The sequence below is a fragment of the Sinocyclocheilus anshuiensis genome, unplaced genomic scaffold (assembly GCF_001515605.1).
Source record: "Sinocyclocheilus anshuiensis isolate Anshui unplaced genomic scaffold, SAMN03320099.WGS_v1.1 scaffold1079, whole genome shotgun sequence".
Classification (NCBI taxonomy): Eukaryota; Metazoa; Chordata; class Actinopteri; order Cypriniformes; family Cyprinidae; genus Sinocyclocheilus; species Sinocyclocheilus anshuiensis.
The window spans coordinates 2,028,892-2,054,825 of record NW_015548207.1 but is presented as its reverse complement, the minus strand read 5'-3'; the positions used below and the strand labels follow the sequence as shown (position 1 = coordinate 2,054,825).

At 37.3% G+C, this 25,934-nt stretch overlaps 1 protein-coding gene across 4 annotated transcripts in view; it reads left to right on the top strand.

Moving 5' to 3' along the window:
• LOC107653611 (protein phosphatase 1 regulatory subunit 29-like) overlaps positions 1-25,934 on the top strand; it is a 136,015-nt gene that overhangs the window by 67,031 nt on the left and 43,050 nt on the right. For 3 of the 4 annotated variants that reach the window (XR_001630246.1, XM_016440360.1, XM_016440361.1), the window contains exon 2: positions 3,010-3,234. The exons of the other annotated variant lie outside the window; for it this stretch is intronic. The gene's annotated coding sequence lies outside the window, so the exon portion shown is untranslated. The remainder of the gene's footprint in view (positions 1-3,009; positions 3,235-25,934) is intronic. 4 annotated transcript variants of the gene reach the window in all.

Here is a 25,934-nt window from a genome sequence, read left to right as displayed (position 1 = left end):
CATTTTCCTTAAAGCATCCCATTTTGTCCCAGGGCTTGAAAACCTGTGCCCTAGGCTAGTTAGGTCCATGCAGAAACTTGTGAACGATGCTCTTATAGTTATGGCGTCACCGTTTAGTGACATCATTGAATGCTCCGGGAAAACGTGTTGTCAGTGTCGGTCACAGCGCCTTTTAATTGCTGTTTTGAATCCGGCAATTATCCAGCAATTATTTATGCCTTTTAATTGCTGTTTTGACTCCAGTAATTATTTATTTACAAATTATAAGCTCTGATTATGACAAGTGTGGTATAAAAGCTTTGTTTATTAGAGGAATAATTGGTTAGCTGGAAAATGTTACATCGCTTTTGGATGCCGTTCGAGCCCAAATGCGGCTTTGTTCTGGTTTGCCGGTTGGTCACGAATGTCCACAAATTCAATAATATTTAGGCATTGTTTCTTTTCCTAAATACTCACCGTCTATCCCTCTAATTTCGCAGGTTTATTTTATTGTCATTCACTTTTTATCACTGTTTTATCACCCCTGCAAAGCTCAGTGCCCGATATGAAACAATTATCTGGGGAAATGACTTGGTTACTACATTTCTATTGCTTTCCATGTTTAAGAACTTTGTGTTATTTCTATTTTAATGTACTTTTAAAGTTTAAATCACATTAAAAGCTTAATTTGTACATAATGAATGAATGATGATGCATTTATATACCGTCACCGTCACTCACAGCCGCTCGCACGTGTTTTGCGCATGAGCCGCACACAGCCCAAAATTAAATAGCTTAATCGACCATCGATAGCTTTAATCGATTGCATCTCTTATCGACAATTAATCGATCATCGATTAATCGTTGACATCCCTAGTGCCAATTGATACTGTGAAAAGAGAGAAAGATGGAGAGGTTGTTGTGACACAAACAGTCATAGCAAAAGGAGAGAGCTTGTCCTCTGAGACTTTAACTTGATGTTTGGGTCTTTTTGAGACAGACAGAGGAACTGGACTGGGAAATTAAGAATAAACAGACAAGTGCGACAAGTGGGAATGCAGAAAGAGAGTGGGAGAGATTGACAATAATAGAGGGTAAATAGCAAGTATGGGTGATTGCCACTGACAGCACTGTAGAGGTAAATATGAAGCCCTCTGCTACTCACAAATCTACACACAGTTTGAGATATTAAGATGTCACTGAAGCTCTACAGAAGACATATTTGAGATTACAGGGGTCTTATTCTCAGGCGAATCACATGAGAAGCATTAGACTCCATTTGCTCTGCATTTCATGTCACTGCAGTCTAGGAGAAATGGATGATCTTGCTACATATATATCTATACAATGAGTTAGATGTTTACAGGTCTTTTATCCTTGTAATAATTCTTCCTAAAACGTCTCCCTTAGTAGCATGCTTGGGTCTTCTTTTCTAAACATGATCTTTTCCATCCAGGCCGACTGTCCGTGCATTCTCTTTTTGATTTTGTTTGTCATTCAGTTACTTGCTGTCTGTCGTAGACTTATGTTTCATTCTTAATCCCATCCATCGTTCCCTCTCCATGTGGTCACGGCTCTCTACTCCGCATTGATTGCCGCCACGCTGGATCGAAACCTGATTTTCATCTTTGCTCAGCTCACTCACATCCACTTCCATCCTGCCCTGCTTGTTTTCATCTGCTCTTGAATGCACAGCTGACCCCTGCCATATAGCGGTATGTTCTTGCACAAAGTCTATCTATCTATCTATCTATCTATCTATCTATCTATCTATCTATCTATCTGTCTATCTGTCTGTCTGTCTGTCTGTCTGTCTATCTCTAAATCAATTTGGAGAGCTCTGATAAATCCTTTCGGTAAACTAAAAGATGTCAAAAATTAGTTGTGTGGTCACTTTGGAAGACACTTGTGCGCACAAAAGAAGAAAGAAACACAGCTCATCCACACCCTGATGCTTATTATACAGTACTTCTTTGTTTCTTATTTTACATCTTTTGTTCTGACTTTCTGATTCCCTTTCATATCTGTCTGCCTTATTCAAATTACATCACCCATCTTCAATTTCTGTCTTTTTCTCACTTTCCCTTTAATAATAGTTTCCTCTTCATCTCTTTCGGTTTCTGCCTGTCACATTGGTTGATGAAAGAGCATGTGATGTGAAGTACATATGTGTATAGTTGGATGGTTCTTCATCTATGGTCACTTGTGGCCTTGCAAACTTTTTATTTGCATGTCCATGTTCCACAGTGTATATTTTTACCACAGTCTATATATATTTTTTTATTGTGTTTCCTGGAAATTACACTTTAAACCTTTTTTGGAATAAAATGGTAAACAACTTTGCCTCACTAAGCCTCATTTCATCTGTCATTTTATGTATAATATTATTTATTCAAAATATTAATTTAATAATATTAATAAATTAAATATTATTAAATGTATTTATAATTTTTTTTTTTTTTTTTTTACACAATAAATATTGAAATAGTTTGACCTCAATGACATTTTAATTGATACTGACCTGTGGTGACATTTAAGAGGTGAAGTAAAACAGTCCAGTCCATTTTGTTCCTCTCAGGGGGATTGTGTCTGTTAGAGGCAGGCCAGGCAGTATAGCGAATAGTGTAAATTCTCTTCTATTTGTTGATATGAACAGGCCGGCTTTGCCACAGAAAATTTAATCTGGCTCTTTACTCTTTTTCATTTGTTACTGCTACTCATCAAGTATTCATTCAGATGAAAGCATCTCTCGTTCTCATCTGCCGTCTAAATTTCAAATCTTTTTATGTTTACTGGCAGACGTGATTGTGTGTGCTTTGTACTCTGGAAAAATCATTGCTTATATGCTAAGGATCAAAGAAAAAAAAAATCAGTTTTGATGGTCTTTTGCTGTTGACAAATCTTCAGGCCGTAGAATGAAGCATGTCTGTGTGTGCATGATAACAAATTGGGATCGCCTGGAATATTGCGTGCAGTCTGTTTGTTGAAATCTAATCAAATTCTCATTTTTCCCCCTATATCTTTCCCCAGTGGACTTTCACAGAAGATTTGGGTGTTTTGAAAGCAGGGTCTTCTCTGGTTGGTTGTGAAGATTTAAGTAAACAAAGCTGTTACTGTGGCATAACTGACCTTTGGACCTGAAAAGTGGCAGCAGAGTCTTACTGAAACAAGAAGCCTCCGGAACCATCCAAAATATCCTATATACAGAGGGGAGTTCAAATTACACCTTGAATGCTGATTTATTAGAGTGAAAAGGTAAGAACTTTTTAAATACCACAAACCTCTTGTAAATATAAAGTGAATAGATGCTATTGCTCCTAAACACCAGATTTAATTATAATAGTGCAAAAGTTAAATCTTGTGATGTTCCTGTGTGTAGCATTTACTGCTCTGCATATCATTCTGCATGTAGTTGCAAATAGTGCTTAATCATTTTAGTCTGAGCTTTGTATTACACAAATCTGCTTAGCTAATTAGCTTTTGCAAAGAGGCTTGTATTTTAATGATTTAGCAGTTATTAATTATATTGGACACCATTGTAAACTACAGCCCACGGATAAGTGGACCATAGCACTGTTGCGAATATTCAGTATCTTTTTAAGTTAAATATGAACAGAAATTTTTGTAAAAAAAATAAAATAAAATAAAAAATCAAGGAAAATTGCTTCGCTCCTGGTGTGAGTTGGCACCGCATGGAGGACGGAACAAAACCTAATCGGAGCCATAAGGGGGTAATGGTAAAATAATACGCTGATCGTAGGCTGCTTTTAAATGAACATTTATTTATTAAAAAAAAATTATTCTTTGGACAGATTAGCCTACACTTTCTTAATAGCATAAACATAGGCTTTACTCCCTTCAAACTTTAACTGGAATGTCACTGTTTCTGTCATGGCAACTTCCCGAACAGGCGAATACGCGCGCACACACACCCGTCTATCTGCCTATGTACTGTTTTGATCGATAATTTCTAAGAAATAATTAGAAGGTAATTTTTGAGTAATTTAGTAGAGTGTTCCATCTCCATCATGAATAAAAGCCTTTAAAAAAAAAACAAATGTTGTAAAAATCATGCAATTTGCTTGGATAGGAATACCTTGTATTGACTCGTACCTCTCTCTCTTTGTCATTATCTCTCTATTTGTCAGGCAGTCAGGTGATAACTTTTTGTCTGATGCTCATCGCAAACAGATACACACTTACTCAGAAATCGCCAGACAGTCCCTGCTGTTCTCCTGCTGTGATTTGTGTTCCGACTCTGAGGTCCAACCGAGAAAGTGCCAGCCAATGGGGGACTGTTACTGTACTTGAAGTCTGTGTGTATGTGTGCGTTGGTGTTGAGTGTGTTCGTCACACTTTTAGCACATTGTAGTAAAGTAGTTATCCTTTAATAAAGAGAAAAATTGTAACTTTTTCAGCAATATAACGCCCAATAAAACCGTTGTGTTCTTGTTCCAGTGACAGGCTGCACAATGGCAATAGAAGCTTAAGTTAAACCAAGAGCAAAAAAAACCTAATATACCTCATATATCCACATTGTAAGTAATGTAGGGATTAACCTACACTGTCATGGCTGCAATAATGGCTTGTATCTGTGTAAGGTGGAGGTAAACATTTCATTTGAGCGAGAACTCAACATTTGTTCATTTTCTGCTGTGTGTTATAGTGCCTTTTCACATTTGCCCTGATTCACAGTGGTTCTAGAAGGCAGGATTTATTTGCTTGCTTGTCTTTAGCTCCAGTTGCCTCAAAGGGTTTTCTTTTGTTTGACAGAGTTTGTAGCTTCTCCTGAGGGCTCAGAAGCAAAGGGCCAGTCATTGTAGGATAGCCGTCAGTCAGTCCACATTTCAATAACTTGGATTGTTCATGCTGAAAATATATTCACTTAGTCCCTAAGGAATCGGCCAAGATAGAACAGGTGAAAAGAAAAACATTCCAATAAGATTTTTATCCCAACTGAAGGTACACTTACTACAGGGACTGTAGAATAACAAGTGGGCTGAAAACGGAATGGTTGTTGGTTGCTTGCATCTTTGCAAGGGTCGATCAGTGATCGATCACCATTGTGTCTTGCACCAGACTGTGCTGAAGACACAATAGCAATAGATTGTTCAACAACCCTTGTAGGGATGCAAGGAACTTGTAGTTACCAGCCCAGATTTAGCCTGACTTTGTCCTGACCTGTCGGCATAAAATCTGGTTCATATTCAGTCTGTTCTAGACAAGTATTGGCAAGGGAGACGGTTTGACTGACATGTAAAAGCTACCAAGCTCAATTTCATTTGCTTTCATGTGATTTGATGCCAATAACCTGGTGAGCTTTGGCAAATCCAGTAATTAGTTCTTTCTCAAGAAGGACTTGTTGAATCAACTTGGTACCTTGTAAATAAGACTTGGTTTCAAAGCTGACTGATAGAAAAACCTGTGCCTTTAATCACAAAAGTTGCATAAATCCAGCCGATCAGATTAGATCTTGGCAGATTGAGAAAGTCCAGTCCAGTTTTGTCTGCAGTATGCACTAGGCTTGTTGCGATAATCTGTTTTACTGGTGTTAAGCCGCAAAACCGGTTATGTCACTTGCCCACCGTCTTTTTAGAATTTTTTTTTTATAGTAATAAAAATAATTTAGTTCAGTTAGAGAACAGACACTACAATTAAAAACTGAGTGTAAAAACCGAACGACAGTCGCATCACAGATCAGCAGCAGCTGGAGTCAGATTTCATTTATCACGTGAGGAGAGCGAGTCGAGCTGACCGACAAGAAGAGTGAGGTGAGAAAGACAAGATGATGGCGGACGATTTAGTTTTGAAACGAAATGCAAAGGCGCCTGTTTGGCAATTGTTAAAAATTAATCAATCCCATTATTTCTTGTTGACCCCAAAGTATTCTTAGTTCCCACCACTCATGAATGCATGGGCCCATGGGAAGAGTCACAAACTTCTTCAAAGTTTATTGTTACATCAGTAGATTATATTAGATGCATTGTAAGGGGTGGTGTAGTGGTTTATCCAATAAGAATTATACACTACATAATATAGGAATGTATAAGGAATACATTTGGCAAACAAAGGGTTTTTCTTCCTGCTACCTCTAGATCCAATAGGATACGCATTACATCTGTGCGTTATATAAAATGGGAATATGGGCAGGAAGTTCTGAACATATTAGGAGTACATCTTGCAGAATGTTCCCTTAACTCTGAGCAAAGGACAGACCGAACTCAATAGCCTGGGTCTGAGGAGGCCCCCACCATCATCTCACCATTTGAACCCAAGAAGAGATATACGCATATGCGCATTCGTACATACAGTGAGATACAGAGAGAGGAGAGACTAAAGAAAGTAGAGAGAGAGAGAACACAGAAGGCAGGAGGGAACGCAAACAGGCAAACTCACAGAAATATTCTGGCAGTATTTTTATTCGGTTTGTTAATAAAAGTTCTATGTTTAATATAAGTGAGTTTGTCATTGTACCGTTTCGTTTTTGTCCATTCAAGCAATTGAAACAGAATTGCCGCTAATTCGAAAGTGAAAGTAAAATGTGCACGGACATTTACAAGCTGTGTACAAAAGTGAAGGAAATCGAGGAAAAGAGGGAAAACTCCAATGAACCCCACCCCCCTGTGATTTACATGTCGATTAACCATTGGGAAAATTTCTTCACCGTCACAACCCTAGTATGCATATTCTGTGATCCTCCCATATAGAGCTGAGACTAACCACTAGGTTACACCGTACAAATTTACACTGCATGGTGGACATTGACTACGTTTACATGGACATCAGTAATCTAATTATTTACCTTATTCTAAATAAGCCAATATTATGATTATGGTGTTTACATGAGTTGCTTTTAGAATATTCCTTTCATGTTCCCGGTTTACATGTTATAGTACATAGTGTGATTAATGGCACACGTCATTACGTCCCACGTGACGCCATCCGCCATGCGCCTTGTGCTGCTTTATATATTTTTTTACATTTTACCTTATTTGTATAATTGTATAGTTGTATTTTATATTTAAATCTGTATCTATCTGTATTTATGTTCTACTGTTAGTGTTATCTGTATGCACCAAGGGTCTGAGAGTAACGCAATTTCAATTCTCTGTGTGTATGTGCTGTACATGTGGAAGAATTGACAATAAAGCAGACTTGACTTGACTTGACTTGACATGTCTTAATTCGATTTCTGTTTACTTCGATTATGACTTTAGCCGGATTAAGGTAATCAAAAATCTCTGTTTACATGATAGATTCATAATCAGAGTATTGTCTTAATCATATTACAATCAGAGTATTGTTGTCCATGTAAACGTACTCATTGTTAAGAAACTTTATCTTCCAGTGAGCGTCTCAAAGGACTGAGCAAGATCTAGCGGGTAAAGATTTGGGGTCGTACACCCAGCGACCTGCTGACAAGAGACTCTTAGAGAGATTTTATCCATTAGCCCTTTTGGAAAGCACTGTAACTGTGAGTGTATGAGTGTCTTCTCTTCGCTCTGTATCATCTCCATCTCCTACCATACACCAGTGCTCCTGTCAAATCTACTTGTCGGCACCCCAGATTGCCTTGGTGACATGTTGCCTCTTGTGCAATGAGGTGCTACTGAGTGTGTGCTGCTGCGTGAGAGACTGCTTGGCAAGTCGAGCGTATGCGTGTGCTTCTGATGGGAACAGCCGATACATGCTAGTTTCATTTTTCGGCAACTCCAACGTAGATAAGGGGCTTTCGGACAGACTGTTTGGGACTTTGTGTGTGTGTGCTGGGTTATCCAAGATAAATTTGGGCTTGTATAGTATTGTGTTAGTGGCCAAATCCTATCCTCTCTCTACTTCTGTCCCGACTCCTTAGGCTCACGGGGGCATTTGTTACCTGGACGTCTTACCGAGGACTTCTTCACCTTGGAACGATAAAGACCAATTTGACAATCACGATAAAAACTTGCCCAGTTCTTCGAACCGAAACTCCTTTGAGACTTGTTAATGAGAGCAGCGGGTTACTTCTTGTTTGTTTTGTTTGTTGTGTGAGAAACGGAGTCAAGCCCGATGGAGTGGAACCCTGCCAGTCCCGGTAGAATGTTTCCATTGACCGCTCAATCATTGGCTAAGACACCTGTCTGGGGACCAATGAGAGGGAGTTACCGGGCAGAGCTCCACCCAGGGCCCTTAGGATTCCACGCTAAGCTATTCCATCTCTCTCTAATCTATGGTTAGCCAGAACTAGTTGCCAAGTGCTAGTTCCCCTCTCCAGGAACTCAGTCAGGCATGTAGGCAACCCTGTCGTACGCCAACCTCTCTCTTCAATAAACGTCCATCTTACATTTCCCCCCTTCAATCTTTGCTCTCCAGCCAAATGCCTGCACTTCCCCTTTAGTGGGGTCTTCACCTTTTACAGCACCAGAGCTGCTATTGCTTCTCAACATTGGGGTGTGATGGAAAAGGCTGGTGCCAGATCAGTGTAAATTGACATCCTCTATTGGTTTCCAGGGATGGGGGAATCTTCTCTGGCTTCTCCACCCCAGTGGCTCATCTGCATTAGCGTCGCGCTAATCTTATTAGCTTCTTGTTATTGAATCCTGCAGGACTTTTTGCCTGCTGCTACATGATGCTGCATATTATACAGTCCTCCCGCCGCTGAGCCGCAGGATATAGAGAACGAGAGAAGAGATGAGACGACAGGAAGCAGGAAGGATGGAAAATTTGACCGGCCCTCCTCTTAAGTTCACATTCAGTGTGATGTATCCTTACCTGTCATGTGCTTGAGCAAATCGCTCACTGTGTGAACGTTTGTGTTTTCTGGCTCAGTATTGCATGTCTTCTATTTTTTTTTTCTCCACACTTCAACTGAAGGCTTTTCCTAAATCGTTGCTTTCTCAGGGGAAATGCATCACTCTCTTTCCCTCTTTCTATCTCTCTCTCTCTCTTGTCTAAAGAGAATAGGCCAGTGGTTCATAACCTTTTTCCTCGTACGTTTAATAGCCTCCACAATTAAAAACAGCACTTTTTATTAATTGCTAGCTTAGATACGATATGCTTTTGAAACCATGGTAAAAGCATTTGAATTACACACAATTACCTTGCATCCAGTTTGGTTATTATCATATAAACTGACCTTCTTTTTCATCTTTACTAGGAACCCAGTGTCTATATTACTTCGGCAAGGAGTGTTTTATCAGAAATGAGTTTAGTGATTGCTAGATATATTCATTTTCTGCCTTGAATCTGTCAGGTCTATTACAACCAGTTCAGTGAATGCCGAGAACTTTATTATTTTGTCCCCTATTTAAACATGTTTTATAATTAATGGCCGTTCACAGAGGTCTTATGCATACATGCAGACAATTAACGGCCCTGTCTGAGTCTACAAAAATAGCACAATCTTGTAAACCAGCAATGCAGAAAATCAATCCAGTTCATTCGGTGGTAGCTGTGAGGTTGAATACATCTCAGACATCTGTGGCTTGCATGTGACTCTTGTCCTGCTGTTCTCAGTAATTCTTTTTGGTTGGAGCGAATCAACTCAAAGTGATTAATGACCAGATGCGTCTGAGCTGAAGATGCCACTCGATCCTCTTGAATTCTGCTCGACTTTGTAAACAGTCACTGTAAATTACAGCTGTGCTTTTGATGACCACAAGCAGAGACCATATTACCCAGCACTCTGATCCCGGCACTGTCACTTTTATTGAAAAGAAACTGCAGAATTGAAGACTGATGTGGGGTCAGTTGCTCCTCTACCCCATTGTGAAAATCATTAGTAATCGCATAAACTGGTCCCAGAATAGCTTGTTGTAGTCCACAAATTCAGTTTTACACAAAAAAAATTAAAGTGTAGGCTACAGGGAAAGATTTTTAATACATTTTTTAAAAATAAATTACATTTTGGCTTTTGTATGCTGTCATATGAAAATATGGCATAAGTCATATAGAACTTTTATGATTTATGGTTCTCTTTTGTCCGTTTTGGAGCTTGGCTATACATCACAAATGACTTTCATTGGATAGAAACAAACAGCTTGGACATTCTGCACAGTATCTCCTTTCGTGTTTCACAAGTTTGAAAACAGGATTATTATAGTTTTATGTTTTATTTTTAATTTGTCCTTTTGAATTTAGTTTTAGTTTTTATAATTTTCTATTTTCAGTTTATTTAAATGCCATGTTTTTAGTATTTTTTTGGCTGCTAAATGTAATGCACTAGTTGATATTAAAAAAAAATATATATATATATTTTTTTTTAGTTATTGGTTTTATTTTTCAATTTAGTTTTTTTTGTACTCTATAATTTAGTTTTAGCTTATAGTTTTTTTTTTTTTAAATAATTATTTAGTTTTGTGGGGGGTGGGTATTCATTCACCAAAATGAATGTGCTAGCTTGTTTAATTTAATTATTTTTTAACAGCCTTCTGTTTTTCAGAACAGTTTAATAATAAATAAATAATAACAATTTAATAAAAATAATAATAATAATAATAATACATTTATTTTGTATAGCGCCTTTAAAAATTACTTTCTCAAAGAGTTTTACAACACATGCAAGCACAACAATGAAAATTAAAACACAGTGGCACTTTCATGTTTAATGCAGGCGGGTTTGAGTTTTAATTTGTTTTATTTTACTATTATTTTATCCATTATCTAATTATTATTTTTTTTATGTATATAAAATCTAAAATTAATATTTGGGCTATTTGGATTTTTTTTAGTTTGTTTCAAAGTCATGAAAATGTATTTAAGTTTTCAGTTTAATTTCAGCTTTTCCCAGTTCTATTTTAATTTCAGTAAATGACAATGATCTCTTTTTAATTTTCATTAAAGACAATAGCACTAATTTGTAATAACATAATGAGTAAATAGTGGTGAACTAACCCGTCATTTACACAAGTGGGACAAAACAATCATCCAATCACGGGCCAGTCATTGGATTTTAGGGGTTAAGTTAGGGTGAGAGATATTGTTCCAGGAACAATAACGGACGTTGTATTTGGAACATGTGTAAATCATGTTGTGCTGAAGGAATCACGTCATCCTGGACTGTATTAGTATCACTCTATAACTGGCTTTCTCTTGCTTCTGCTAGTCACGACCAGGGTTGGCGGTAACGCATTACAAGTAACGCGAGTTACGTAATCAGATTACTTTTTTCAAGTAACTAGTAAAGTAAAGAGTTACTCTTTCAAATAAGTAACGCAAGTTACTTTTTTTTTTTTTCCAATTTATTGATTGACAGCTCTCCTGTCCCCATGTTGAGAGAAATCAGAAGATGTTACTGTAGTTCTAATATGAATATGCATGAATTCATCTCACTCACAAAAAAAAAATGCAACTCAGAATATGACGCAAACCTGCAATAATTAAATGTTAAACAACACAAATATCCTTTATGTATTTAATCCCATTCTATTAACCAATGTCTTTGCTTCTGACCTTCGATGATCCAGTTCAACCGTACTAATAAGCACAAATTACTCTAGACAAACATTTGTGTGTCTTTTTTTATTGCTGAAGTGTGTTGAAATTTCTTCTTCTGCATTCTACTGTACGGACGTAAATTTACTTTCCCTTCAGCCTGAGGCTTATTCATTTCACTTTTGGTGTGAAAAGGCTTTTTATATTTGCCAAAAATAGAACTTTTTTATTTTAAAAACAAACAAGCGAGCCCTGTCCAAAAAAGTAACGCAAAAGTAACGCAACGCATTACTTTCCATAAAAAGTAACTAAGTAACGAAATTAGTTACTTTGTATGGAGTAACGCAATATTGTAATGCATTACTTTTAAAAGTAACTTTCCCCAACACTGGTCACGACTGGCACACTCACAAGTGTGACTGGCACCCCCCCAAAGTCCTCGTAATATTTTTCTCAGTATGTTTGTTTCTGTCTTTGTCTCTGTGACTAAGAAAGACTATGAAAATATAACAGAAAAGACACAATACTCTCAAAAAACAGGTGCAATAAAGAGGCAAGAACAGGAGGAGATAATGATCACAATGGCAGCACTTCAAAACCATAATGAGACAGACGGTGCTGCACGATTCTGACTGGCTGCATGCAATAATGCAGCTGTGAAGCGGCACGTTTTTTCTGTGGCGGGGGGTTAAGGGAGCTATTTTCAGGCCGGTTTGTTCAGTTGGTGGGTGGTCCTGGTTTTGACAACACTGATTTTGTTCTCATCAGCTGTCTGGTCACACTGCTGGAATTACAAAAGGGCACAAAAAAGAAAGAGAAGGTATGAGAGAAAAATATTACAGGAGTGAATGGGAGCGAACGGTAGGGGAGTAAAAGAATGAGTCAGGTGGATGAAAGGTAGCTGAATGGGAGAGGAAATGAGAGGAGGAAAAGACTGATGAAGAGTTGAGAGGGCAGGTGATTAAAATGAAAGGAAGGAGGTGAGGAGAAAGGAACAAGGACTGGGGTCATAAGCAGGTGAATTTGAATCGACTTGCATTCTCGTGGAGGCTGTTCACGCCAGGCTACCTTGAAAGAACGAACTCGGAAGGATGTCCACATCTATCTATCTATCTATCTATCTATCTATCTATCTATCTGTCTGTCTGTCTGTCTGTCTGTCTGTCTGTGACTCATTAATTCACTCAATAACTCTTTAAATAAATTTCCAATATTTACATTTAGTTTGCATATGTATGTATAGAGTGTGTGTGTGTGTGTGTGTGTGTGTGTGTGTGTGTGTGTGTGTGTGTGAATAGAAAAAAATAAAACAGAAGTCAGTCTTGTAAGGCAAGAAGGCAATGTGTTCCAATTTGTTTGTGGACAGGTTTATGTATTATTGTAGGCAGTTACATCCTTGTTCAACTCTCAAGTGTGTAGAAAAATGGGCCTGATCTGAGAGAGAGGTAATCACAGGTCTCATGGTGGTTATAATTAACTTAATTTAAGACCAACCGTCATTATATCCTCATCAATATATAAAATCAAATATAAGACCTTTTGCAACCAGACTGTAGCTTGCATTTGGGCTGTAACTTGTTAGCATAACGTCTGAGCCCTTGGCTAGTAACGGAGATGTTTTTCTCTCGCTTATGCATTGAAAGTTTGTTAGAAGCACTAGATCTTACGAGATCCGCTGATCAAAAGATAGTCTGAAATGTGTGAATTTCTGATATTCTTAATCTCACTTAATGATTATATTTAGAGTATAATTAGTGTGACTTTTTCTACAAGATCAGAAAATGTGTACAAGTGCGAGCAAGTGACTGACCAGATACTGCATGCATTTAATTATTAACACTTGGTGTTGGGTGGCCGCCTCATCTCGATTATATGTTATATGTTTCTTCCGGCTTTCATCAGTTGGTCACTTCAGGACGGTGAGATTGTGCGCTGATTTCTCATCATTAGTTCCCCTCGGCCCTAACCTCCTCTCTCCCCTCAACTTCTCATCTACTGTGAAGAAAAAAAAAAGCTTTTTTTTCCCCTCCTCCTCAGGCCTGGGGTGAAGATATGACATCAAAACCTGAGTATCTACAGTAACTGAATTTTAAAAGCATTTTGATGCTTGAAGAAAAAGTATTATTTGATTTTGCTGTTATTCCACATAAATTATTTTTGTGCAATCTTGTTTCTTTCCCCCTGCATCACAAAGTTCAATAGAGCTTTATATTTGTTTTATTCATGAGAATTGTGACCTAACTTGTAATAAAGTACAGATGATTCAAATCAAAGGCGAGGTCGTATACAATTATTATTATTTTTTGTTTGTAATATGTTTGTAATATGCTGTCTTAAAACTGCAACACTGCTGGCGAAATGATGGGGGAAAAAAAGGGAAAATAAATGCACAACACAACAGCGAAAGACATCATTATGAATGTGTAATCATGGCAGCCCCATTAACCGGTGAGTGAATTATAATCAATGTTTGCCAATATTTACATTTTTCGCCAATTATTTGTAATTATTTTTTCTGTTGTTTTCATTATAAAGCAAAGTTGTTTGCAGCCTAAATGGTCAATAATAATAATAATAATAGTTGTTGTTGCTAACTGTAGTTTTATTATTATATTATTATTGATGCAAAATTGTCTTGCAATTCAAATGGTCAATAAGATTAACAGTAGTAGTAGTAGTAATAATTCGTTTTTTTTTTGTTAAAAGCAAATACTACTACTAATAACAATGGTAGTTTTTATAAGAAAAACAGTAATTATTATTACTATTAATAGCAGCTATTATTATTATTATTATTTAGGCAAAGTTTTGGAATCTAAATGCTAAATGATCAATAATAATAATAATAATAATGGTATTATGTTTTATTGTTGTAGTTTATTAAAAAATACTAGCAAAATAAATGCAGTATTAGACTCTGCATATGTTTATCAGACACACAAAAATGTCATATTTTATCTTTATTTCTACCTTACTCAACTAAATGCTGGTTTGCTGTATACCTAAAATTTCATGTTTTGACACATTTTTATCTATATTTTCACCTTTTTCCATCTTTCCATGATGCCACATGTGTAAATAATGTAAGCCCTGTAAGTAAATAATGCAAAATTTCTATATATTATTGAACTGTATTTTCTTGTTGTTTTTCATCAAAGGAGTGTTGACCATTTGGCATTGTGAAATACACCCATCACCTCTTTGGCCAAGCCGTCAATAACACTGAGCGTGTTTGCTTCTTAACTAGAGGGACCAATCGTTACACTGAATAATTAGCATGCGTATCCACGTCTCTCCTCACTCCACAGGGACAGGAAGAAAAGGTGAAAGGTAGGGAAAGAGGCATTAATTGATATACGTTCCGCTCCCTTACAACTTACTTTTATAGGTTATCACCGAACAAACGGCTAATTTAACATTCACAACGAGGGAGGAGTGACCCAACCAACCAATTAAAGGCTCTCCGAATGAATAGAGACTTTGGGTAGCTACTAGGAGGATATGGCATATGGACCTGGTCCTGAAGCATCGTGTCTTGAGTGAAAAGCTCCCAAAGGAGGCTTTTTATGAAAAAGGTCACACGTAATAGGCTGTGTTCTGAGAACCGAGTGTGTGTGTGTGTATTGTGGTGTTTAAGTGTGTATGTGAGTACCTCTGTTGTAAAGTGTGATTGTAGATGATCTTTTGCACCCAGAAAGAAAAGTCTGTTGTTGTCATCCTCACTCAGTAATGGGCACCGGTGGGATCGGCAGACACGAACAAACTGACAAAAAAAGAAAGATGTACTGTAAGAGAGGTATGAGAGAATAAATTTAAAGTACATGTTTTTGTCATTCAATTGACAGTCGAAGTGTCTAAGATAAATTGATGCTCAGCTAAAAAAATGGAATGGAGGAGATGGAGATAAAGAAAAGAGTTTGGCAAGGTCCTTGGTAATTACCACCTGGGTCTAGAGCTGTACACGTAGGGCTGGTCTTCCAAAAGCTTTCCCAGTGTGCTCTTCTGCCCCCCTTCTTCATTAACGTTGACGGATGGGCAGGGAGTCAGAAGAATGGAGTATTTCAGAAAAGTCAGTGAGGTCCAAATGCTTCAATTTCCTTCTTAGGAACAGGCCATGGAGTAAATGCTTAACTTTGTCCAGTGTTGGAGAAACTGTAACTTATCAAACTAAGTTACTTGTTGTTTAAAGTTAATATAGTCAAGTTAGCTTTTAAAAGGAGTTAGCTATGCTACGCTATGCTATGCTTTGCCTCAGTTTATGGCAGCTTACTAAAAACTGATGGACAAATACAAATCTCCGTTTGGTAATATTACTTGGGTCAATAGTAGCTAACACCAAACAGCATCAATGACAAAAGTTTGTTTCTTGACTGCTTCTGCAAAATAAATAAATACAATAAAAAATACCATTCTTAGGAGACAATTTAGAAGGCTGTTTTTGATTTATTACCTCAGATTGTTTGGCTAATGTTGTTAGCGTAGGATGTTGTGACAGAAACTGTGATATAGCATTTTGTTATTTTGCTCAGTAGCTAACACCAAACAGCATAAACTGTTGGCATTGATGTTTCTTGTCTGTTTACTTCAAAACAAGCAGTTGCTAAAGCTATTTATTGCAATTATAGGAGACATTTAAGGAGAGTCTGTTTGATTATTACCTCAGGTTGTTTGGCTATAATGCTGTTAGCTCAATACGCTGGGAAAGAAAACTGTGACATAGCACTTTGATACTTTGGTCAATAGTAACAACAAACAGCACAAACTCTTGGCATTAATGTTTCTTGTCTTTCTGCTAAAACAAACAGTTGCTATCCATTTTTAGAAACATTTCCAGAGCATGTGTTTGATTATTACCTCAGGCTGTTTGGCTGTTAGTGCACTACAACTTGTTGAAAAAACCAGCATATGCTGGTTAGGTATGTTTTAAAGCATGGCTGCTGATGGTCCTTAGCTGGTCATGAGCTGGTTTAAGCTGGTCATGTGCTGGTCCTAAGCAACTAGCTCCTGCTCAGGACCAGTTATAGGACCAGCTTAAACCAGCTCATGACCAGCTTAAACCAGCTCAAACCAGCAGTCATACTTCAAAACATACCTAACCAACATATGCTGTTTTTTTCAACAGGGTATTGTGACAGCAAGCTGCAGTGTAGCACTTTGTCATGCTAACCTGCTACTTAGTAGCTTAGGCTACTGCTAAATCTAGTTTGTTTTGAAAAAATGCTCAGAAATACTACTGAAAACTATAAGTTTGTAAGGTCTCTTCTTCTGTCTAGCTATACTTTGATCCTGTGTAAGCTAAGTTTTACAGAGTTTGTTTACACATACGTATTTATCAGTGTTAGCGTAGATGATTGTTCATCAAATGTGTACAAAAAAAACACCAAGATCGGACCATATCGCCTTTCTGCAATTTTATAGCCTTAGCTGTTTGTGGTGAAATAGGCTATGTTAGAAAAAAATCACCTTGAGAGAATAACCTCCCATCTGAGTAGGATGATTGCTTCAGTGTGGACATGAATGAGAAAAGTATTGCTATTTTTTGTTAAGGTGAGTACTAACTACTAAAGTTAACTATGAAGTACTAAAGTAAGGCTGAGTAATAACGAAAGTATTTCAGGACTGTGGCTTGCCACTTGTGGTCTGATTCATTCTTTGTTCATGTTCCTTTTGAGCTGAATCACAGCGATTAGTTCAGGGTGACTTTGTCATGGGTGAAAAGCATTTAACCCGGCGAGGAGACTGCTAGCTGTTGTTATCGCCGTTTTGAAACCTTACCAATGGCTCTTTTGACGAATATTTGTTCTTGTAATTGAGCGTATTCACTTTATGCATGAAAACATGTTTAAGAGCTGTTGATACTACATATAATCAGGTTTGAAAAACTATTAATTAGAATAACTTTTCAGTTTGTGGCCACACACTTACACTAGCACACTTTGCATCGCTAATAGCAAGTTTAATGATACTTGCTAACATGTTTAAGCTGGTTATCTTGATGTTTTGATTACTAGAGCAACACCAAGTCACAGTATCTCGTTGTCGATCATGCATTAGGTTGTTTTATATGCAGGTGAGTGTCTCAGGTTAGACTCAGAGTCACAGGAAGTGGGCAGTGGGGTCAGGTGATGTTCTGAAACACCTCTTTTCATCTGTATTGAATGTAGTGTGTGTGTGGCAGCGTGTATGTGTGTGACATTTGATACGGCTGGGGCCAATTACTTGTCTAGTGGCTAAACCTGGACCATGCCTGATTACCTCCTAATCTCATACACGCACATCAGCAGCCGCGAGACACCTAAGCTTAACACACACACACACACACACACCCCCAACACCCCAACACCACTTTTCCCTGTCTGTGGTAATTTTCTTCTTCTTTATCTTTCTCACAGTGTTCTAAATCCTGTGGAATAAATGTAATGAGGGGCTTTAGGTAATTAAAAAAAAAAAAAGATTTTAAGGAGACTGAGAAACAGAGCTGCTATGAGGCTATTGTGATCTTTGTTATGTGTAAGGGCTTGCGTAAGACATTTTGGGAACAAAATTGTTAAATCTGTCAACCACCTTGGAAAAATTATTCTAAATACTAGACATACAATTAAATTTTGTATAGTTTCTTCATCAGAACAGATTTGGAGAAATTTTGCGCTCCATTACTTGTTCACTAGTGTATCCTCTGCAGTGAATGGGTGCCGTCAGAATGAGAGACCAAACAGCTGATGAAAACATCACCATAAAATGATTCCATCACCATTTATCTCCATAAAAATGTGCTCTGATTGGACAAAATACATTTTTTTTTATATGAATTTGATAATAAGAAACCAAATGACCCGAGCCATGCTCTCCACATTAGTTGTATAGCTCTGTACACTTGTATACATATCCACAATTGAAAGGAAAGGAATTGTAGGAAATTAATTTGATACTTGAATTAAGCTCCAAAAAATATCTGAGCAACAAAAGCCTTCCCGGCTTTCAGTGGATCTTGATTGCGAGTGGTCCAGCAGGTGAGGTTGCACCAATCTCACAGCAGGTTCATTCTGCAGTCGCTAGCAGTTCTCCACTGTCAGGCCTCCTTACAATTACCATCCTTTGTAGTGATCTTAAAACTGCGCAGCTGGATATCCAACCACTGCTTAATAAGACTAAATCCTTTGCCTGTTCTCCCTGCAGATTTCTTCCACACCACATAACAAGCTGCTGTTAATGAATGCAATAATGCAGGTGTATGATACGTCGAGCAGGGCTTGTCAGCCAGACAGTGAGATTTGTTCCATTTTATGCAGTGCTTAATCATTTTAAACCAGAGGCCGTGGAGATGCTTGACAGGATGCGTAACAACGGCTGTCTACCGCCTGTACAGCAGTTTAGATTCGGTTCATCGCACACAGACTGCAGGCTGGTATGGTGCTGTTTTTATGAACACTCAGACACAATTCAATTTCACCCCTTAAATATATGCATAATTATGTAGGTGGACTGACTTTTTTTTAGATGTTCACATTTATAGCCATTTTCAGTGACAACGCAACTGAAAGTCAATCATTTTCAGGGAGAGTTGGCAAGGTGCAGTGGCAGTTGGCGACGCGACAAAGTTGAGTTCAGCTTTATGCAAACGAGCATCATAAACAAACATACGTTTACTGTAAACATTTTCATTCTTTTCTGCTAGCCAAGAAATTTTACCCTTTCGTTTGATCCACCCTTCAAAACATGCCAGTATATAAGCGCAGTCTTCCTCACAACATTATAAACCCATTATATTTTGGTTAAATTTGCGAAGAAAAAGTTAATAAATAATTAAAATTATTAAACATAAACGTATTTGTAATAAAACTATTGAAAAATAATTGTATTGAATAGTTAAAAACTTACAAAGATATAAAAAATAATCTTATTTTGGATATATATTATTTGAAAAGATATTAAAATAATATTTGTAAAATTATTCTAGTTAAAAATGAAACTCTCTCTCTATATAAGATAGCTAATTAATATATATATATATATATATATGTGTGTGTGTGTGTGTGTGTATGTGTATATATATATATATATATATATGAATTGACATAAAAAAACATAAGTGATTCAGTATATTACAATTCCTTGATAAATTATGATTATATTAATGCCAGTTTTGTTTGCCATCTCTTTTGAATTCTTTCTATCCATATCTCTTTATCGCAGGTCAAAGCAAATGATTATTTTTATAGAGGCAATCTGCCAGGGCACTGTTTTAGTTACCAAGCAACATGGCGGATCAGAGTCGGTGTATTTTGCTTAAATTAGACTGCGTTGACTTGACAGTTAACGAGATGAATGGCTGTAATGGAAAGCTCGAACATTGCGTTCTTGTTTCATTCTACAATGCGCTCATTACAACAGTGACCCATGGTGAAATCTATTAAAACTAAACAGCCAAGTTCAGCCACCGTGTGTGCAAACCCGCCAAATCCTTGTTTTCTGGTCTCCCTGGTCTTTTCATTTCTCACTAGTAGTATTTTGTGAGAATGCATATATATATATCTGATTCATGATCGTTTCAGGATCAGGCCTCATTTGGGTGTAATTGGGAATCCCTTGCAAAGTATGAATGAAAAAGGAAAATAGAATAAATTGCAGCTCCCAAATGGCACAAATGAAGTGGCTGTATTTTAGAGATGGTGAGAGGTAGGCTAATCCAAAAAATATAAATTCAAACCTTTTTCTTCTAATACTCCTAAGACCAATTTATTTGAGTTATGCTATCCACTTTAATTTTTATTACATTTTTATTTTCTGCTTTAATAGATCTATACTTTTGCTGCATGTAAAAATAAAAATTTAGTACTTTTTATTTATTTGTTATCTTTGTGCCAATCACAATTGGTCACAACAGCCAGTTTTACCCTCTCTTTGTCTCTCAGAGTTAAACTGTCTGTTTATGCAGCGGCAGAACAGCTTTAATTACAACCCTTTTGCAAAGCCATAGAACATTTTGACACATTCACAGAATGGCCTGTACCAAAATGTGCTGCTCAAACTGATAAGATCAGATTGAAATGATCAGGAACCTTGTTTAAAATATATTTTAACATTGTGATCGCTAGGAAAGATATGCAGAGCTGTAGGTGCTACACACAAACCAAGAAGAGCATTAGTATGTTTTTGCAGACTTTTAGAAACCTTTTACGTGTGTTTTTAAAAGTATTTATTTATTTCGTTTTGGGTTGGTTTAGGAATACTAACATCTATCCAATGTTTTTGGCAGCCAAAGTTTTTTATCAACCAATAAGCGTCATTGATGGATACATCTTAATTTGGTTGATCTTTTTGATGTTAGAACATTGCAAATTCCAAACTATTAATTTTTAGCTTAGTTAAGTCAAGAAATGCTCTTTTCGGACTGCAAGTTACAGTATGCTTATAGTACCTCAAGTTCTTTTTATTTCAGAAGGACCACGGAAAATATGATATGACCCTGTTAAATGAGTCATAACTGACTCCTGAGCTAAGAAAGAGCAACCTCTCAGCAATGTTTCACATCTTTGAATCTGTTGAATATGTGGCCTAGTGCTTGTTTAGACCTTTATGCACCTCATTCTCTGTTCCTGCCTCTCAGTCAAAGAGCAGTTCTTGGGAAGGTAGGTGGCTGGAGCTGTGCCAGTCACGACTGGAAGGAAGGAAGGAGGAGAGAGGGAGCGATAGATAAGACGAGGAAGGAAAGAGCAAGGCTCCTTACATTGCACTCCTTCCACTCTGCTGATGCATAGAAAATTGTGGGTAGACGCACACACCGCCTCACACAGTGAGAGATAAGCGTGCATGGACTCATAATAAAGCTACAAGAACAGACACCATTGTGTGGTGTTTAATGACCAGCTGTTCCAGTTTTATTGACAGAATTTATAGACTTTTATAGCAATTCCTGCATTCATTTTTGAAGGGAAAATTGTGGAATTCTGTGAAATTGATTTCTGTAAAAAAAAAACATAAATAAATAAAAAATCACACAGTACGCGTTTCTCCATTCCACTGCACTTAATACAGTTTAATAGCTGATAAATAATATTTATGAGTGGTAAATTCAGTAGATTGGATTCATCACGATGGATTTAAATTGGCTTAATGACCGCAGTCTTTATTCTCTGTAGTTATTGGCTGCCCGTTACAAATGTTTATTTTGAATATGAAAAATCGGCTGTCATGAAAAAGAGCAAATTTGTTCTCTCACAGTTCATCCATTCCTCGGGGAAGAAAGAGACACACTTGAAACAATGCATGTAATGATTTCATCAGTATCTTTGGCGAAAAGGGGTGCAGGAATTAAAAACACAAGACCAATAAGTAATAGGCAAATAGAAAAGAAAGCAAGATGGAGAAAAAAGAAAAAAAATAAGGAGCAAGGAGTGTCTGTGGTATCAGAGAGAAAGAGAGGGCCGGAAAAGTGAGAGAACGACAGAAAAGGCCTCTAACAAATCTGATCAAAAGCTCCTAAATCTCTCAAGACTCAAAAGAAGACAAGAGAGGCAGAAGTGCACTGCCGAGAAGCTGCAAACTGAAAAAGGGGAGGATGAAAGAAATAAAAGTGAAGCAGGAACAAAGAGCGGAGGAATAAGACGGCAACGGATCGTTAGCAAACGGGCCTTCATCCTGTTTCCACACTTTCAGGCTTCGACAAGGGAACGTTTTCTCTGCTAATTCAGGGCTGCTTCCTCAACAGAGATTTTGTAGTGTTGTTGTTTTTTTACTACAAAAAAAAAAAAAAAAAAATTTCAGTAAACACTTTATTTTCAGCCTTATTAGACTTTTCGGGTTTTAAAACTTGAGTGATGTGTGAGTGATGTTTGCTTGTCTAAAACTTGGTGGTTGCTAGGCTGTTTCGATGTGGTTGCTAAGTCATTGGATTGTTTATTAGTATTTGAGGTTGTTAGGCTGTTCTATGCTGCTATGCTGTTACTAAGGTGTTTGAACTGGTTATGATTAACGCTTTGCTATGAAGTTGTCCGGGTGTTCTGATTGCTTGCACAAAAAAAAAAAAAAAAAAAAATTTCAGTAAACACTTTATTTTCAGCCTTATTAGACTTTTCGGGTTTTAAAACTTGAGTGATGTGTGAGTGATGTTTGCTTGTCTAAAACTTGGTGGTTGCTAGGCTGTTTCGATGTGGTTGCTAAGTCATTGGATTGTTTATTAGTATTTGAGGTTGTTAGGCTGTTCTATGCTGCTATGCTGTTACTAAGGTGTTTGAACTGGTTATGATTAACGCTTTGCTATGAAGTTGTCCGGGTGTTCTGATTGCTTGCTGGACAGTTGCTAAGCTGTTTATCTTGGCTGTTAGGTTGTTTCCATGGAGTTGCTGTGGGTTGTGAGTGGTTGCTAGGACATTGTTGGCTGCTAAGGTGTTGAAATTGGTTGTTAGCTCATTGTTATGAAGTTGTGAACATGTTCTTAGTGGATGCTACCATGAGTGGATGTTATGAAGTTATTGGGGTGTTCTGATTGGTTGCTGGGCGGTTGCTATCTGTTTATACGGGCTGTAACTCATTTCTGTGGGATTGCCGGGGGTTTGAGTGGTTGCTAGGACACTGTTGAGTGGTTGCTAAAGTGTTGAAATTGGTGTAGCTCATTGTAATGGGGTTGCTACCATGTTCAGAGTGGTTGTTATGCAGTTACTAAAGTGTTTTCGAATAGTCCTTGACACATTGTTATGGAGTTGCTAAGATGTTCTGAGTTGGTGAGAGTTTTCTACGTTGTTTGGATTGGTCATAATTGTGTTGCTATAGAATTGTCAGGGTGTTCTTCTAAGTGGTTGCTGATGTGTTTTTTTTTTTTTTTTGGCTGTAGCTAATTTTAGCGGGATTGCTGGGGGTTGTGAGTGTTTGCTAGGACATTGTTGGGTGGTTGCTAAGGTGTTTAAATTGGTTGTTAGCTCATTGCTGTGAGGGTGCTAAGGTATTGTATTCCTTACAACATAGCAATGATTTGTGGTTCTTTAAATGAAATCAGCACCAAAATTAGCGCTCCAACGAAACTGATGTAGAGTGTGACGAAATCCGAACGCAAGTGGTTAGAAGAGATGCATTTAAACGCATGTTTACCAGCTGGAAACAATAAACGCTACTCAATTGACAGCTTGCAATTGAGTCACCAAAAAACACACTTTCATAACCTGGAAATGGCTTCTCTCTTGCTCGCTTGATTTCAGGGATATTATATATAGTTTGTGTGCATCAGAGAGCCGCTAGTCTTGTGTAGCCAGACTTTCAGACTGACGGCAGAAGGTCTGGAAACCATGGCCACTTTGAATGGCCAAGGACCGCTCAAGAGGCATATGACTTACAGGATAAGCAACCAATCGAGTTACGTTTTGTGCCGCGTCATGTTTAGGGGCGTGGAAATGTCCCCACAATAACAGACCGGTATGTAAAACTCTTGGATATATTTTAAAGAGTCTATGCGTGAACTTTACATATTTCACATACTTTTGAAAATTCAACGTTTAGTTGATCCTGATTAGCGTTTATCGTCACAGTGGTAAACACGACAGCTTTCTTCTTCCATGAGGGGGTTTGGCATCATGGCATCTTTGTTTCCAGATGGAACGTTAAAGAACGTGACACACACACTCCTAAAGTGTTTCCAATTTTGTGTGCCATATATATCGGACGTTCAGCCAACGGTTCATGGGCGTGACATCTGAGGCAGAGACTAGGGAGCAGCCAACAATATACAGGAGAATCCCAGACCTTCCGGGAGAGGTGGAATATCTGTCATTGTCACATTTGAAACTTCTACAATGAAAAAAATTAAATAAAAATCATTGCTTGTTAGTACCGCTGGTTAGCTTTTGCTGTAAACGGACAGTGAAGCTGAAGCTTTGATTCTGAGTAGCAAAGTACCAGCAACATGTGAGAAGTGGCTAAAGATTAAAATTTAGACTTTTTTTTACTGCGTACCAACCCACTTTGAGTACTGAGGGACAGAATTTGAACTATCCCTTTAAACCGTTTCCAGTCGCTTTTTCTTACCTCTTTTCATTCTCTTTTTTTCCTTGTACTGAACATTCACACCTTATGATTGGCGTTCCAATCCTTAGTATCAGTTGTGCAGTTAGTGTCTTTCAGCACTTGTTCTCTTGGCTTCTGTCATTCTAAGTATCCCCTCCCCCCAGCGCTCTCTCTTTCTCTCTCTGTCCCTCGCTCGCTGTCCTTTGAAGTGTAAATCTCTTCAGCAGGACTCCTGGCTAATGAAGCTGCTGTCTTGCTGTAATTAGAAGTATCTTGGGTTCCCTTGACACGGCTGTAGTGTGGAGAGAGAGGAGAGAATACATCACAGAAACAAAAAGACAGATACACTGATGTTCAGAATTGGCTAGTCTGAAATATGGGTTGGGAATACTAATGACTTGCGTAAATGAAACGGCCAATAGTCAATAATTGCCATTTTTCACCAGAAAGGTGGGCGGAATACTCAATATGGAGACGGATGGAAGGTGGCTATTATTTTAAATGAGACTTTCATCAGAAGCGTTGAAATGCATGAACGCCTTTGGAAAGCTTCTGTAATGGCTAAAATTACACCTACGGACGTACAAAGAGAGGGAAGGAATAACATTGATAGACGAAGATGCTGTGCTTTGATGTTATATAACCTGGCCCATTTTTCTGTTAATAAGAATATAATTTCTTCTAAAAGATCAGAGTAGTCAAAGTTGAGTACAATAATGTGGGGTTTTAGTACTGTTCAATTGTACCAGTTCAGCCGGAATATACTTTAAGCATTAATCTCAAAGGGATAATTTACCCTAAAATGAAAATTGTTGTCATTCACGCACACTTATTTTGTGGTTCTTCACTCAGCTATTTCCGTACAGTTCATAGTGATGCATCTGGCAAGCTCTAAAAAGGAAAAAAATGGCATAAAGTCACCATAAAAGTTCTCCATTTAATTTTAATTTTATATATTTATTTATTTATTGGAGCTTGACATACGTATAAATTGTTTGATTCATTAGTAACGTTATTTCTGTATTATTTACAGTATAATTAATATTTTGAAATATATTTTATGTTTATATTTTTATGCCATTTTAGTTTTAATAATTTTGTGCTTTTGTTGTTTTTATTATTTTTGTATTTGATCTTTATTTTTTCCCCCAGTTTTAGCTTTAGTACTTTTAGTACTTTTAGTAGTACATTGCCAAGGTGAAAGTTTTAATTTTCAAATACATGTTTTGTTTTTCATCTAATATTTTTATTTTGTTTTGTTTTATTTTCCAAAAGCATTTTAAAAAATTGTTTTATTTTTAGTTCATGATAGCAGCACTGTTCGTTATTTGCTTGAAAGAATAAAAATCATGTCTGATGGAGCACATTATTATTATTATTATTATTATTAAACTTGTGATTGAATATCTGCAAAAAAAAGTGAAATATTTACGTGGTTCTCTAAAACTCACTTGAATTATTTTTCTAAAGTAGAGTTGTTATGGTTCTTCGGAAGCCTGTCTCGGAAGGTTTGGAATCACATCAGGGTGAATAATATATATATATATATA